General features: G+C 45.9%; 1 pseudogene; it reads right to left on the bottom strand.

Annotated features, from left to right (window-relative positions):
- Positions 1 to 974: 974 nt before the first annotated feature.
- Positions 975 to 8,168, bottom strand: LOC110743581 (annotated as a pseudogene).
- Positions 8,169 to 14,889: the final 6,721 nt, after the last annotated feature.

Below are 14,889 nucleotides of genomic sequence, written 5' to 3'. Positions count from 1 at the left end.
CTCCAGCCAGGTGCAGTGGCTCATGCCTGTAATCCCAGCACTTTGGGAGGCCAGGCAGGTGGATCACTTGACATCAGGAGTTCGAGACCAGCCTGGTCAACATGGAGAAACCGCATCTCTATTAAAATTACAAAAATTAGCCAGGCATGGTGGTGGGCACCTGTGATCCCAGCTACTCGGGAGGCTGAGGCAGGAAACTTGCTGGAACCCGGGAGGTGGAGGTTGCATACAGTGAGCTGAGACCTCACCACTGCACTCCAGCCTGGGCAACAGAGCAAGACTCTGTCTCAAAATAATAATAATAATAATAATAATAATAATAGTCTGGGTGTGGTGGCTCACACCTGTAATTCCAGCACTTTGGGAGGCTGAGGCAGATGGATCACAAGGTCAGGAGATCGAGACCATCCTGGATAACATGGTGAAACCCTGTCTCTACTAAAAAAAAAAAAAAAAAAAAAAAGCCGGGCATGGTGTCTGGCGCCTGTAGTCCCACCTACTCAGGAGGCTGAGGCAGGAGAATGGCATGAACCCAGGAGGTAGAGCTTACAGTGCACCAAGATCACACCACTGCACTCCAGCCTGGGCGACAGAGCGAGACTCTGTCTCAAAAAAAAAAAATTAATAATAATAATAAGTCTTCATTATTTCCCAGCTCTGTCAAGGAAGCAGCCAATCAAGAAGTAAATGATTCACACTAAATGGTGGCACCTGTGATGAAAATGATGAAATAGCGGATTTGTAGACAGGGCTATTGGAACGGAGGAATAACTTAATTTCATGGCAAGGAAATATCTCTTTGAAGAAATAAGGTTTGAGTCAAAGGAGAAGAGCAAGGAGCATCCTGCAATGTGTACGGAATGGATGTGGTAGGAAGGCTCTGGGGGGACACATGGGGTGGGCGGGTGGGTGAGGGACAGCAAGGCTGCCCTGTCTTAGCAGGGGACATGGGGGAGGGGAGGTGCAGAGCCCACATCACACAGGGCCTCCTGCTTCATGCTAAGGAATGTGCATTTTATTCCAAACGAGCTAGGAAGCTGCTGGAGGGTATTTAATACAGGCAAAAGTGTTTTTAAAATGGGTGGAAGTGTTTTGTAAGCTTGAAAGCACAAAGGAAAGTACTATTATTTTCATATATGTATAACAACTTTCTGTTGTAGTTAAAACTATTACATTGGCAGAGTTCCCTCAGTGTAAACTTGCAGGAGCAGGATCCTGTGGGACTAGGTATGCGAGGGCTTTGGGGCCGCCTCTCAGGCCACGGGCTGCTCAAAGGGAGTGGGCTCTCTAGAGCCCAGGCAGCCAGGACCCCAGAGAGCAGGGGTCCCAGGCAGATGCGGCCTCTCCTATGGCCCTTGTTTCCTCACTTTAGTGGGGCTGGAAGGGCAGAGGCACCCAGTGATTGGTGGGTGAACACCCCACAGGGTCTTTGCGCTCCCAGGCCATTGCACTGGTGTTGCTTCTGCCAGAGAAAACACCATCTCTTTTGGGGTTTTTCACTTGAATTCGAATTTTGTCTGACTTACCCAGACCATGCATTATTATCAGTTTGCAATCAGTTTGCAATTGTTCTTTTTATTTTTGTTTTAATGGTCTAATTAAGGCTGAACTTCCCCACTTGACTGGCAATTCTGAGTCGAGGGCCATATTTGAAGGTGCTTACCTTTGCAGTCAAGCAGGACAGCCTGAATTATGCTACAACCACAAGCAACCTCCCAGTCCCAGTGACTTAATCAAAGTGTATTCCTTTCTCAAGCTTCATGTATCCATCACAGGTGGGCTGGGGAGCTCTGCTCAGAGTGTCAGTCAGGCACCCAGGCTGATGGACCTGCCTCCTTAGGCAGCTTCTCAATGTAGTGCTTCAGGCATCACTACAGGAGGGGTGGAGTGTTGAGACCAGCAATGAACTCCTTTGGAATGGAAGTGACACCTGCCACTCCTCCTCACAACTCCTTGGCCGGAACCAGTCACACGGCCGTGCCAAACGTCAAAGGCTGCTGGTAGTAAAGTCTTCCACACTTAGTATCTGGAACCCAGTACTGAAGGATGCAATGCATACTTTTGGAAGTGTTGCAAACTGATCTAAGGCAATTTGACCATTCACCAATTACAAGTTTCTTTTGGTAACTATCAGGGGGGAGGTTGGGGAGGTGGGAACTGTGTATTTCTCCCTCCACAGCTTCACTGCTGGATAGTAGGGTATAAGGAAAATGAGTCGCAGATTGAATTTTGCTACATGTACACCATTTGTTAGCAAATGGATTGGGGGAGGGTTTCACTTAATAACAAGCAGACACAAATGGTTTTGAATGCCTATAAAATAAGTAAAGTCCTGGCTGTCTGTCATGAGAAGTATTTTTTTGGAAAGGTTTACTCCACAGTGGATGCAGCATATTCTCATGGCAAATTTAACTGACCTTATAGTACAACCAGGTGGCAGAGTCCAGGCTGGAAATGCACCAGACAGAGAGGACCTCAGTGCCTGGACAGTCTGTCTACCCCACCTCAGTTCTTGAGCAACACTCATTTCACCAAAGAAAAATGGTCTCCAACATTCTTTATTCTAGATAACCAACTGAATATTTGAAGCTGTGGACATGGATTCCTAATTTGAATTTTAACTTCTTCTGGGTGTAGATAAAATTAATTCACATATAATGGATAGACAAAATATGGTATATCCATACAATGGAATACTATACAGGAATAAAAAGGAATGAATCACAGATACAAGCAACCACACGGATGAACCTCGAAAACAACACTCTTCAGTGAAAGAGGCCAGACATAAGAGACCACTCCACTCAGATGGGATGTCCAGAAAAATTAAATCTATAGAGATAGAAAGAAAATTAGAGTTACCTGGGATGGGGTGAAGGATTATAGTAAACATGCATGAGGGATATTATTGGGGTGATGAAAATGTTCCTTGATTGATTTACTGTGATGGTATGCAACTTTGTAGATTTACTAAAATGTCATTGAATTGTGCACTTTAAATGGGTGAATGATGTGTAAAATGTGCCTCAATACAGTTATTTATAAAATAAAAAATTAACACATCTATATGCATCACACTACTTATAAGGCATTTAAAAATAACTTATAGACAAACAAACACAAATAAACAGTTTCTTTCCCAAGGAGGTTTAAACACTTTCATCTACCTTTTGTGCTTTTTCTTTTGAGATAGGGTCTCAAACTCCTAGACGCAAGCCAACTTGGACTCCCAAAACTTGGACTCCCCAAGTGCTGGGATTACAGGTGTGAGCCACTGTGTCCAACCTTCTATTTGAGCTTTTAAAATAATAAATTTATTCAATCACGATACCAGAGAAGCTTGGGATTTTCCTCAAAAGACATCTAGACAAATCCCGCTAGAAAATACAACTTGTAGGCGGGATTTTACATGTGTTACCTTCCCCTATCTACACATATACAACAGGGAAGGGGCTTAGGAAGAAAAAAAAAAAAGAAAGCTGTAGAAGGCCTTGGATTTAAAGTTTGATGTCAGTTCTTGAGCCCTGGTTCCTTCAACTGCAAAATGGGGATAATACAGGCTCTTTGTGGGGCATCAGCAGCTGGACTCATGGCAGGTGGTGCTATTGCCCAGGCTCTCTGCACAGAGGTGTTGGTTATCTATCATGATGGAGTCGGATCCTCAGGAGACCCTCTGGGATGCACTGAGGGGATATAGAGGCGCTCCTCAAACTGGAGATCATGCTAAATGCAGATTCCAATTGAGGACCTCTTGGAGATGCCAGTGCTGTTAGGCCGTGCCCCTACTTTGAGTTGCAAGGAGAAATAGCAATCTTCATCCAGGAGGACTTTAAACTTCCTGTCAATCTCAACTTCTCAACCACATCTGCTGATGTTCAGAATTGCTCGGGAAGCACAGATGCCTGGCTTTGCCAATAGGCCTACTGAATTCGTATTTCCCGGGTGGGCCCATGGAATCTGAGATTTCTCAAAGCTTCTTTGGGGCTAGGAGACACTGGTTAAGAGAATCCTGTAGAGACTAAAGAAAGACCTAGGATTTGGAGAGGTCTTTCGAGTCCCCTCTTTGAGTCCCTTCTCCGCCACTGTGTGGCCTCGGTGAGAATATTTTCCCTCTCTGGGACTCAGTTTCCCCATCTTGACAAGGTGGGGTGGAAGAGATGTCCTCCACCTATCTCCTGTCCAGTACTTCCGTTCTGAGACTCTGTGAGCCCCGGCTTTCCTGGCCTTCTCCCCATTTCCAATTGGCCGTGGCATTTTTGTGACTCAAGGGGGCAGGCCCAGCAGCCAGGAGGTGGGGAGCTGAGGGCGGGGAGCCAGGTTTTCCGCCCCGCTGCCACTGGAGCCGGGCGCCCCGCTCAGGCTATTGTACTCACGGGAGGTCTTAGCTGGCAAGGCCGCCAGCCTGACTGCTCAGGCGCCAGGGCTGTTTCATTATTTCATCAAAGTTCATTATGCTGGGGAGGAGACCAGTAATAAAACATGATTACAAGTGTCTCCAACGAGCACTTAAAGACATAATTCGGGGTGTACATTCTGCTGCATCCCTGCTTGTGGTCACATAACGCTAGGAGATTTGCACCTCTGATATATGCCAGTCTTCGTGTTAATTGAAGTGAAAAAAAAAAAAAAAAAAACACCCAGAGAACTTGATTCAATTTGTCTCTGGACTGAGTTTGTTGTTTTATATGGAGGAATGATTTGCCATTTTTGAAAACACACAGTTAATTATGTGTGCATAAGGCAGGTACAGCGACACAGGAGACACTGAGGGACTGAATGGCAGCCAAGCATATCAGATATCAATGGCAAAGCACTTGGGGAGAAATGGCTTTTCTTTCTTTCTTTCTTTTCTCTGTCCCCTCCCCATCCCACCTCTCATCTTTATGAAACAGTAGCTGGTGATCAATACCAGGAAGGTAAGAGACGATACTTCACATGCCAGAGCTAACACAAAAGGGTCTTCTGCCCTGTCCCAGGTCACTCATCTGAAGGGATTGCCAGGGTGCTGGGGCAGTGTTGTCCTCTCATCCTCTGAGGATAAAGCCTTGATTGACACTGACTAGTGAGTTTGAGTCCAGTTTCTCAGGCTGTAGATTGGAGACCTGTGGATTGTTTTGTGTTTGTTTGTTTGGTTTGTTTTGCGTTTTTTTTTGACTGAGTACAGGGGACTTTACTGATGGTACACGACAAGATGGGGCACCCTAGGCCCCTCCCTCTTCAGGGGTCCTGCGTGGAAACTGTGAGGAGGGGAGATTCTGACTGTGGTGGGGACTGAGTGTGGCAGGGACTCCCCAGCAGTGAGAGTCTCTCTCTTCCTCTCGTGCTCTTGCTGGGGCTGGTGGTCAGGGGGTCTTAACTCCTTGGAGGCCATGTGGACCATGAAGTTCACCACCTTGTTGCTGTAGCCAAATTCATTGTCACACCAGGAAATGAGCTTGACAAAGTGGCCGTTGAGGGCAGTGCCAGCCCCAGCATTGAAGGCAGAAGAGTGGGGGTTGCTGTTGAAGTCGAAGGAGACAACCTGGTGCTCAGTGTAGCCCAGGATGCCCTTGAGGGAGCGCTCTGACGCCTGCTTCACCACCTTCTTGATGTCATTGTATGTGGCAGGCTCCAGATGGCAGGTCAGGTCCATGACCGACACATTAACTGTGGGGACACAGAATCCCATGCCGGTGAACTTCCCATTCAGCTCAGGGATGACCTTGCCCACAGCCTTGGCAATGCCAGCAGAGGCAGGGATGATGTTCTGGAGAGCCCCACGGCCATTACACCGTGGGGGCCATCTACAATCTTCTGGGTGGCAGTGATAGCGTGGACTGTGGTCATGAGTCCTTCCATGATACCAAAGTTGTCATGGATGACCTTGGCCAGGGGCGCTAAGCAGTTGGTGGTGCGGGAGGCATTGCTGACGATCTTGAGGCTGTTGTCATACGTCTTACGGTTCACTCTGCAGAAGGGGCAGAGATGATGACCCTTTTGGCTCCTCCCTGCAAGTGAGCTCCAACCTTCTCCATGGTGGTGAAGACGCCAGTGGACTCCACAATGCACTGAGCGCCAGCATTGCCCCATTTGATTTTGGAGGGATCTCGCTCCTGGAAGATGGTGATGGGATGTCCACTGATGACAAGCTTCCCGTTCTCAGCTTTGACAGTGCCACGGAATTTGCCACGGGTGGAATCAAACTGGAACATGTAGACCATGTAGTTGAGGTCAATGAAGGGGTCATTGATGGTGACAATATCCACTTTACCGAGTTAAAAGCAGCCTTTGTGACCAGGTGTTCAATACGACCAGATCCATTGACTCCGGCCTTCACCTTCACCATGGTGTCTCAGGGATGCGGCTGGCGATGCATGAAGTGTGGCGGTCTGTTGAACGGGAGGAGCAGAGAGCTCCTATGGATTGTTCTTGTGGGTGTATATTGGGTAGAATTTTCCTGGGCTGTGGCTGTGTGAGCCCAGACAAGCCACATGCCTTTCTGGGTCTCAGTGCTGCATCTAAGATCACGCCCAGGCTCCAGCTCCGGACAGCACGGCCCAGGCGAGGGGCTGAGGCTGAGGATCAGCCCTGGCTTCAGCCCTGACTCCCCCAGTGCCCAGAGGTCAGGCCTTTCCCCTCTGTGGGTCATGTAAAATGCCCACACTTACTACATTTTCCATCAAACAGAAAGGTTGGGCTAGACAGTGCCACCCAAATTTGCCTAATCTTAAGACTCATATGAGAAACTTGTTAAAAACTGATTTTTCCAGCATTATACCAAGGATGGCAGGTTAAAATCTCCTGGGAGAGGCCATGGAATTAGCACTCAATAAATCTTCCAGGTGATCCATGGCAGTCTTAACAATCTTTTAGCTGTGAGACATTCATATCGTAGATCTTTGACAGAGTATACATGGGTAATAATAAAGCATTTCCATCCACTTTGTCCCCATGCCCCCAGCCTCTTGGTTCCCATCCCTAATCACAAAATTAGTGACTCTGTGTGTGTGTACTTGTGTGTGTGTGTGTGTGTGTGTATTCTTCCAGCGAACTCTGTGGTACACAGGCCAGTATATGTATATGTATATATTTTTTATCCTCTTCTCTTTTTTATGTAAATAATACCTACTCTGCATGCTGTTCTGTGTTTTGCCTTTTCTTTCATTCAATACATCTTGGAGATCTTTTCGTATCAGTTAATAAAGGCAGTGATGGGCTAGAGTCAACAGAGATGAATCTTTTCTCAAGTCCAAGTTCAGTGACCTCATGTTGGTTGCTTGAAGTTGAACATGGTGGAAGTATTAAAACCACAAGCAAATGCTGCAGTCGGAGTTAACCCCAACCGAGCCTCTCCAACCAGAGAACTGGATGTTAAACATTTACCAGCACACCACTAGATATAGTACTCTCTTTTTTATTTTATTGTATTCTATTTCATTTCATTTCATGTTTGTGGCAAGAATACAAGAATACAAGACATTTACCCTCTTCACATTTTTTTAGTGGCTGTGTAGTAATCTATTGTATAGATGAACAATAGTTTATTTAATCAACCCCCTGTTGATGGACATTTAGGTTGTTTCTGATCCTGTGCCAATGCAAACAATGCTGAAAGAAGCAGTTTTGTACCTACATCACTTCACATGTGTACATGATTAAGAAACATTCCTAGAAGTGGCCTGACTGGGTCAAAAGCCTGTGCCTTTGTTGTTTTGAGTGGTATTGCCACATTGCCTCTGAGAGGCGGGAACCATGCCCATTCCACAGCAACAGATGAGACGCACCGCTGCTCTCACACCCTCCACGTTATCAACTTTTAGCTATCTCTACCAAGCTAACGTGTGTTTCCTCATAATGATGAGGCTGAGCATTTTTTCACATATTTAAGAGCAATTTGTAACCCCTTTTCTGTGTGACTCAGTGATTCTTTTGATTACGAAAGTTTGGAAAAGTCAGACTAACCTAATCTTGTTTTTTTCTCCCTTACAAATGGGAACCCTAAGGCCTTGACAGGCATAAGGAGTTAATCAAGACCTCCCTCTCCCATGAGTGATGGCAGAGAAAGGATTAAAACTGGGAGTTGTGGCTCCTTAAAATCAAACGGGGTGCTAGGTAAGCAAGTCAACAATCCAGTGAATCTGTAGTTAAAAATTCTGTCAAGTGTTACAAAATGAACTACAGTGGTGGCCCACAGGCTAGATGTGGCCTGCAGACATTGTTTATTTTAGCTTCATAGTGTTTTCTTTTTTAAATTTTAATTTAAAATAGTTGACAAATTTAAAAACAAGACGATTTGACTTATTTTTTTTGTTTTTTGAGACAGGGTCTTGCTCTCTTGCCCAGGCTGGAGTATAGTGGTATGATCTCGGCTCACTGCAACCTCCACCTCCCAGGCTCAAGCAGTCCTTCCAGCTCAGCCTCCCAAGTAGCTGGGATCACAGGTGCACACACCACTATGTCTGGATGATTTTTGGTATTTTTAGTAGAGACAGGGTTTTGCCATGTTTGGTCCCAAAATCCTGAGTTCAAGCAATCCACCCACCTCAGCCTCCCAGAGTGCTGGGATTACAGGCATGAGCCACCATGCCTGGCCCATAAACTATCTTTACTTCTGGTTTCTCTTGTGGGAAAAATAAACAGAAGAAGATGTAGCACTACTGGACTGAATACTCCAGCGGCAGCAACCGTCTGGGTGTGGGTAGCAGCTGCTTCCCTGGACAGACACACAAGCTCTGGTTCACTGCACTTCTCACCACTCTGTAGTGGCTTTCACTAAGCTGTGCCGCCACCACTTGTCCTCTGTCATGAGGTATCACACTTGTGTTATAACTAAGAGGGAAATGAAATATTTCTTTTTTTTTTTTTTTTTTTTTTGAGACGGAGTCTCGCTCTGTCACCCAGGCTGGAGTGCAGTGGCCGGATCTCAGCTCACTGCAAGCTCCGCCTCCCGGGTTCACGCCATTCTCCTGCCTCAGCCTCCCGAGTAGCTGGGACTACAGGCGCCCGCCACCTCGCCCGGCTAGTTTTTTGTATTTCTTAGTAGAGACGGGGTTTCACCGTGTCAGCCAGGATGGTCTCGATCTCCTGACCTCGTGATCCGCCCGTCTCGGCCTCCCAAAGTGCTGGGATTACAGGCTTGAGCCACCGCGCCCGGCCCATGAAATATTTCTTGTATCTACTGCCTATCAAAACAGGATGACAAAACCTAGACCCAGAGAGTGGTATCTTTAAAGACAAATCTCAGGGGCATTTTTTTTTTAAACAAAGAGCATTCCTGTGTGTTTAACATGTAGAAATGAATGAATGAATGAAGACATGAATGAATGAAGCAAGCATCTCTATGGATGACAACTTATAGAATATGAAATTCACTATAGGAAGAACCCATCAGCTTTCCTCGTTAATATTGTCTGCCTAATATGAAGTATTTGGTTGTGGGGAATCTTCATACTCTGGTCTCAAAAACCAGCAAGGGTCTTCCACGGAGGTGACTCTAGATAATTTCTTTCTAGGAGGGTTTTAGAAATGAGCAGCTGAATGGGCGTGGGGGTTGGAGGAATTGTTTTATACTCATTATGTACGCATGCTGATTTTACCTGGATTTTCTTTTTATCAAGGATGACTTGGGGAAGATGTTGGAGATGGGGAGGGGGAATACCTTAAGGCTCCTGAGGCACCTCATCATTGTTTTTGCGTCTCCATCTCTGATACCTGTGAACCTGTGTTTGGCTAGTATCTTGAACAGAGAAATGTCCATGGACTTGAGACATCAGAAGCTGTTGTCCCAATAGTCCAGAGTGTGGTTCAGATGCTCCCTGGTCTCTCTGGCCTTGCTCTGAGCTCCCTGGTGACGTGTGGGACCACCGCTCATCTCCCGTCCCCAGCCGGGATAAGGCTTAACACCATAGGGGTCAGCCAGGCCTCCCAGGGCTGAGCATGGGCATGATGGTGGTGAGCCAGCATCTGGGACCCTTCTTCCACACATAGAAAATGTTCAGTGGCTCAAAGGGCAATGAGAGGATGCTGCGTCCGGGTGGGCTGGGTTAAAGCATGTGCTTGGGGCAAATAAGTGGTACCACTCAAAACATTTGAATCAAACCTGCATGACTAAAAGAAGGCACTGAAAAAAGCCAAGAAGATTAGAAATGTCTGTTGAGGGAAATTGTAGAAATTCTTATATTCTGAAGGGAGGAGAGCCCCGCTCAGAGGCCTCCCATGGCTCACACATGACTTGATGGTCATTCAGCTAGATTTCCAGTGGATGTCCGGGTGGGGGTGCAGAGCTGCCTTCCCTCCTTGCTCAAGGACCCCCAGCATCCCCCCACACACTGGCTGATTGCATCACACTCTCTGTAACCTGTGTTCTCTCTCCAGGGAGCCCAGCAGTGGGGGCATTTAGAGAAGGGCACGATGCCTCTGCTTATGCTAGGCAGGCCAAGGGAGCTCCAGGTGGGAGTGGGATGGAGCAGGAAGGGCCATGAAGAAACTTCTGGGGGAGGCAAATGTTCTATATCATGGAAGGGTCTGGGCTTAGCAGTGTTTGCATTCATCAACACTCATAGGATGGTAACACTGAAGATTGTGCAATTCACTATATATAAACTCATCTCAAGAAAAGAAACTAAGCAAATGTTGAGCTCTGATGAATGACACAGATGGACACATGCATGCAGAAGTGTTGAGAAGCAAAGTGTACTGGTGTTAATGACTTTGAAATGCATCAAAAAGAACATGAGTGAATGGAGAGATGGAAAGATAAGCAGGTAAGTAATAAAACAAGTAGAGTAAAATGTTAATGGTAGAATCTAGGTATTTAGTGTTCACTGTACAATTCTTTCAACTTTTCTGTATGCTCAGCATTTTTCGTAATGCTGGGGAGAAGTGTGAATTAGGAATCTAGTGCTAAGACAATAGGGAGTAGTGGGGACTGCAGTGAACTCAGGGGCATAGGTCTCTCCTGCTTGGCTTTAATTGTTATTGGAGTGTGATGCAATCAGATGTTATTGGTGTTGCCAGATATTCTCATTTTTACATGATGTCTTCTGATGTTTAAATGTCAAGAATCAATTTATGCCAATGACCAAGAGAAACATTTGCAGGGGGACTCCAGCGTGTTACTTCTGCCACAAAGCAAAGCTGATTTGGAGCACATGCTTTGTGATCAGACTGTCTTCTGGTCCTGGCACCAACTCCCTCTGGCAGTGAGGCCTTGGGCAGGCATCTCACCTCTTGGTGCCTCTTTTTTCATCTGTAAAATGGAGCTAAAAATGGAGCCTATATCAGTAGACTAAAGGGAACCTTAAATGTGGTAATACTAGCTTAGCACAGTATCTGGCATACAATAGGCATTTAATGTAACTGTTGTTGCATCATTGGTTACTGGTTTTCTGGAAATATACACCAGGAAATTTCTTCATGACCCTTCCCAGTCTATCCCACCCCCAGCTCCCTGCTTCACTTTTTAATGTTACCAGCCTACAGTCATTTGGTTTTGGGAGTCATGGCATATGGCAAAGAAAGGAAAGGCAGAGAGAGGAAACAGTCTCACTACTGGATAGAGGCAAAGGAACCCAGGTCAATTTTCCTTGCCTCATGGACCAACTCTTCCCAATGGGAGCCAGTTTCTGGCCCTCCGGATGCATTCTGCACTGCTTCCTGATACCCGAGGACACCATCACATCCCTTTCACAGCATGCCTTTGCTTGTGCTTCACCTTTTATCTGGGATGCTCCTCCACCTGGCCAACTCCTACCCCTTTCTAGTGTTAATTTGAATGACATTCTGGCAAGGTGAGCAAATGGTAAACCTGACCTGCAAGCAACATGTAATCAATGTTTCTCAGTTAATGAGGTAATGGATGATCAGATGAAGCTTTTTTTTTTTTTTTTTTTTTTGTCTTGGCACCTAACTCAGTGTTTGGCACATAGTAGGTAGATGATAAATGAGTGTTAGGTAGATACACGCTTGTAATCTCTGTGACCTGTGACAGATTTATTATACTGGAAACATGTATTTGCTTTCTTTGTTATCAAATTCTTGATTCCTAGAATCATATAAAGATGTAGAATTGAACACGAATCAAAAGATCTGACTCTAAGGTTTGACTCTTCCCTGCTATGTGTGATCTTGGGCCAGCCACCTAATCTCTCTAAGCTCTTGCTTTTCCTTTTCTGCAAATTAGAGACAAATTCTAAGTGAAGTAACTCAAGAATAGAAAACCAAACATCATATGTTCTCATTCATAAATGAGAACTAAGCTATGAGGATGCAAAGGTTTACGAATAACACAGTGGACTCTGGGGACTCAGGGGGAAAGGGTGGGAAGGGGGTGAGGGATAAAAGACCACAAATAAGGCGCAGTGTATACTGCCTGGGTGATGGGTGCAGCAAAATTTCACATATCACCACTAAAGAACTTACTCATGTAACCAATACCACCGGTTCCCCAATAACCCATGGAAATAAAAAATAAAATAAAAGGGGGAAAAATAAGACCTCAAGGATTTGCAATAACCAGCAAAAGAACAAAGGCAAGGAGTGGAAAAGCTGATAAAGTCACTTGCCCAAGATCTCTTTTTCCCTCCAGAAAACATAACATTCAAGGCAGTACCGCTTTATCATAGCAGCGACTTGAGTCTCAGTTGTATGAACTTAAAATGGGAATAAGATGATATGGATTTGAAGCCTGGCTCAGCTGTGAGCCCTGGGCCTGCCCCTTAACCTTCATAAGCTTCAACTTCCTTATCAGCAAATGAGGCATAATAGTTCTTTTTTTGTAGAGGTCACACAAATGAGATAAGATAATGTGTCTGAAAGCACAGTGTGAACTGAACAGGACTGTGTAGCTCTAAGGTGTTATTACAGTAGTGATGAGCTCCCTTTCATTGCCCCGCCTTAGGTCCAGCCACCATTGTTCTTTTTTTTTTTTTTTTGACAGAGTCTCACTCTGTCACCCAGGCTGGAGTGCAATGGCATGATCTCGGCTCACTGCAACAACCTCTGCCTCCCGGGTTCAAGTGATTCTCCTGCCTCAGCTTCCTGAGTAGCTGGGATTATAGGCAACCACCACCAAGCCCAACTAATTTTTGTACTTTTAGTAGAGAAGGGGTTTCACCATGTTGGTCAGGTTGGTCTCGAACTCCTGACCTCAGATGATCCACCTGCCTTGGCCTGCCAAGGTGCTGGGGTTACAGGCGTGAGCCACCGCGCCCAGCCACCATTGTTCTTATCTGGATTCTTGCAACAGCCTCTTTCTGTTCTTTTTCTACTTCCACTTTTGTCCCTTTCCAATTCAATTTCTCCATTTCAGCCAAAAGGGTCTAATCACATCACCTTCTTCAGAAGCCTCTGTGGCCTTCTGGAAAGGCTGTCCCATCTGGACCTGCCTCCCTTGCCCACCTGGCCCTTACTGACCCCCTCTGCACCCCAGCTTCCCTCTTGCTGTGTGAGAGGCCTGGCCTCAGTTGCTTTAGACCTTGTGCATGTGCTTCTGTTTGCCTCCAACACTCCCCGCTCCCTCCCTCAGGACAAGGACCGCGTCCTGTGACTGTATCCCCCAGAACCTAGCACTGGGCCTGGCAGGTAGTAAACACAATGCAACGTTCATTCAGTGAATGAACCTGATCCTTAAGGAGCATTCACACGATGGCAGGCTCAGGGCGTTAAGATGCATTATCTCATGCATAGATATTTCTACTGTTATAATAACTCTTTATTACAACATTACAGTAAGTAATACATAAATAAATAATTTTTGACCCTAAAGGGAACAAGACCTTTTGCATTTCATTTTCTAGAAAGCCTACATGTCCGTAATACTTTCCTTGTTGCTGGAGAAAATTTTATGATTTTTAAAAATGGTTTGTTGCCTTTTTATGATCATAAGCATGAATACATCCGCGGTCCTTCATTTTCCCCTTGGCGAGAAGAGATGGGCTGTGCCTCAGATCTAATGTACCTCTGTCCATCCAATACCATAATCCCACCAGCAATCTACCGGGAACCCATAAAAACTTCACCTAAGGGGAAAGCCTCAGAACCCTGTTGATTGATTCAGTGGAGGTGGCTTCCAATTTCACTGCTTCTCTCCCCAGCCAGGTGACTTATAAGACTCCTTGTACCTGGATGACTTCCAGGTTTGTCATGTGAGTGTTTTACTAGGTCAATGAGATCATTTTAAAAACTTTCTTTCTATTCTTTCCATGATCATCCCACAGCACCCCACACGGACACAAGCCCATCTAACACCTTGGGGGAGGAAGAGTTGGTATCTGTGAACTTAAAGCAACACTAGACTTGCACATGATTCCCAGTGCCACCATTTACTGCCTGTGTGAACTTGAGCAAGTGATTTTATCTCTCTGTGCCTCATTTTCCTCACCTGTAAAACAACAAATTTTTAACCTTGGGGGTGCTGTGAAAGTTGGGTGGATCAAAGGTGCCAAGTATCTAACATCACCCCAGAGGCAGGTGTCAGGTATCAGGCACCAGGTACCGGTACCAGGGACATGTGCTCAGGGGCTTTCATGCACCTCATGGCTTCTAGCAAGGAAAGGCAGAGGGTTTTGCCCAAGGGCCAACTCTGATGGGGTGACGAGTCTATGTTCTGTCAAGTTTTCTGGGACCACATTTGGTCTCATGAGGAAGAAGGACAGCAATCGCTCTGTCAAGGTGGACGGGAGGATGAGCAGTGGTTGCTGAGTCCACACCAGCCCTGAGTTTTCAAAATGTCACCCTTTGGAGACCCTTTAAACACCTTTAGAGAAAGCATTTCTTCCCCCCATTTAAATTCCCTCCAAAGTCTGGGAGGAATGAGGGCCACCGCTTAGGAAAATGAATGTTCCTTAATCAAGGTCAGAGGAGCAAAGCAGGGAAAGTGGTGGGTCAGAGAGACTGGACACCAGGAGAGCC

The sequence above is a fragment of the Papio anubis genome, chromosome 5, assembly GCF_008728515.1.
Source record: "Papio anubis isolate 15944 chromosome 5, Panubis1.0, whole genome shotgun sequence".
Taxonomy (NCBI): domain Eukaryota; kingdom Metazoa; phylum Chordata; class Mammalia; order Primates; family Cercopithecidae; genus Papio; species Papio anubis.
Note: the sequence above shows the minus strand (reverse complement) of the source record. Positions and strands in the feature narration are given on the sequence as shown.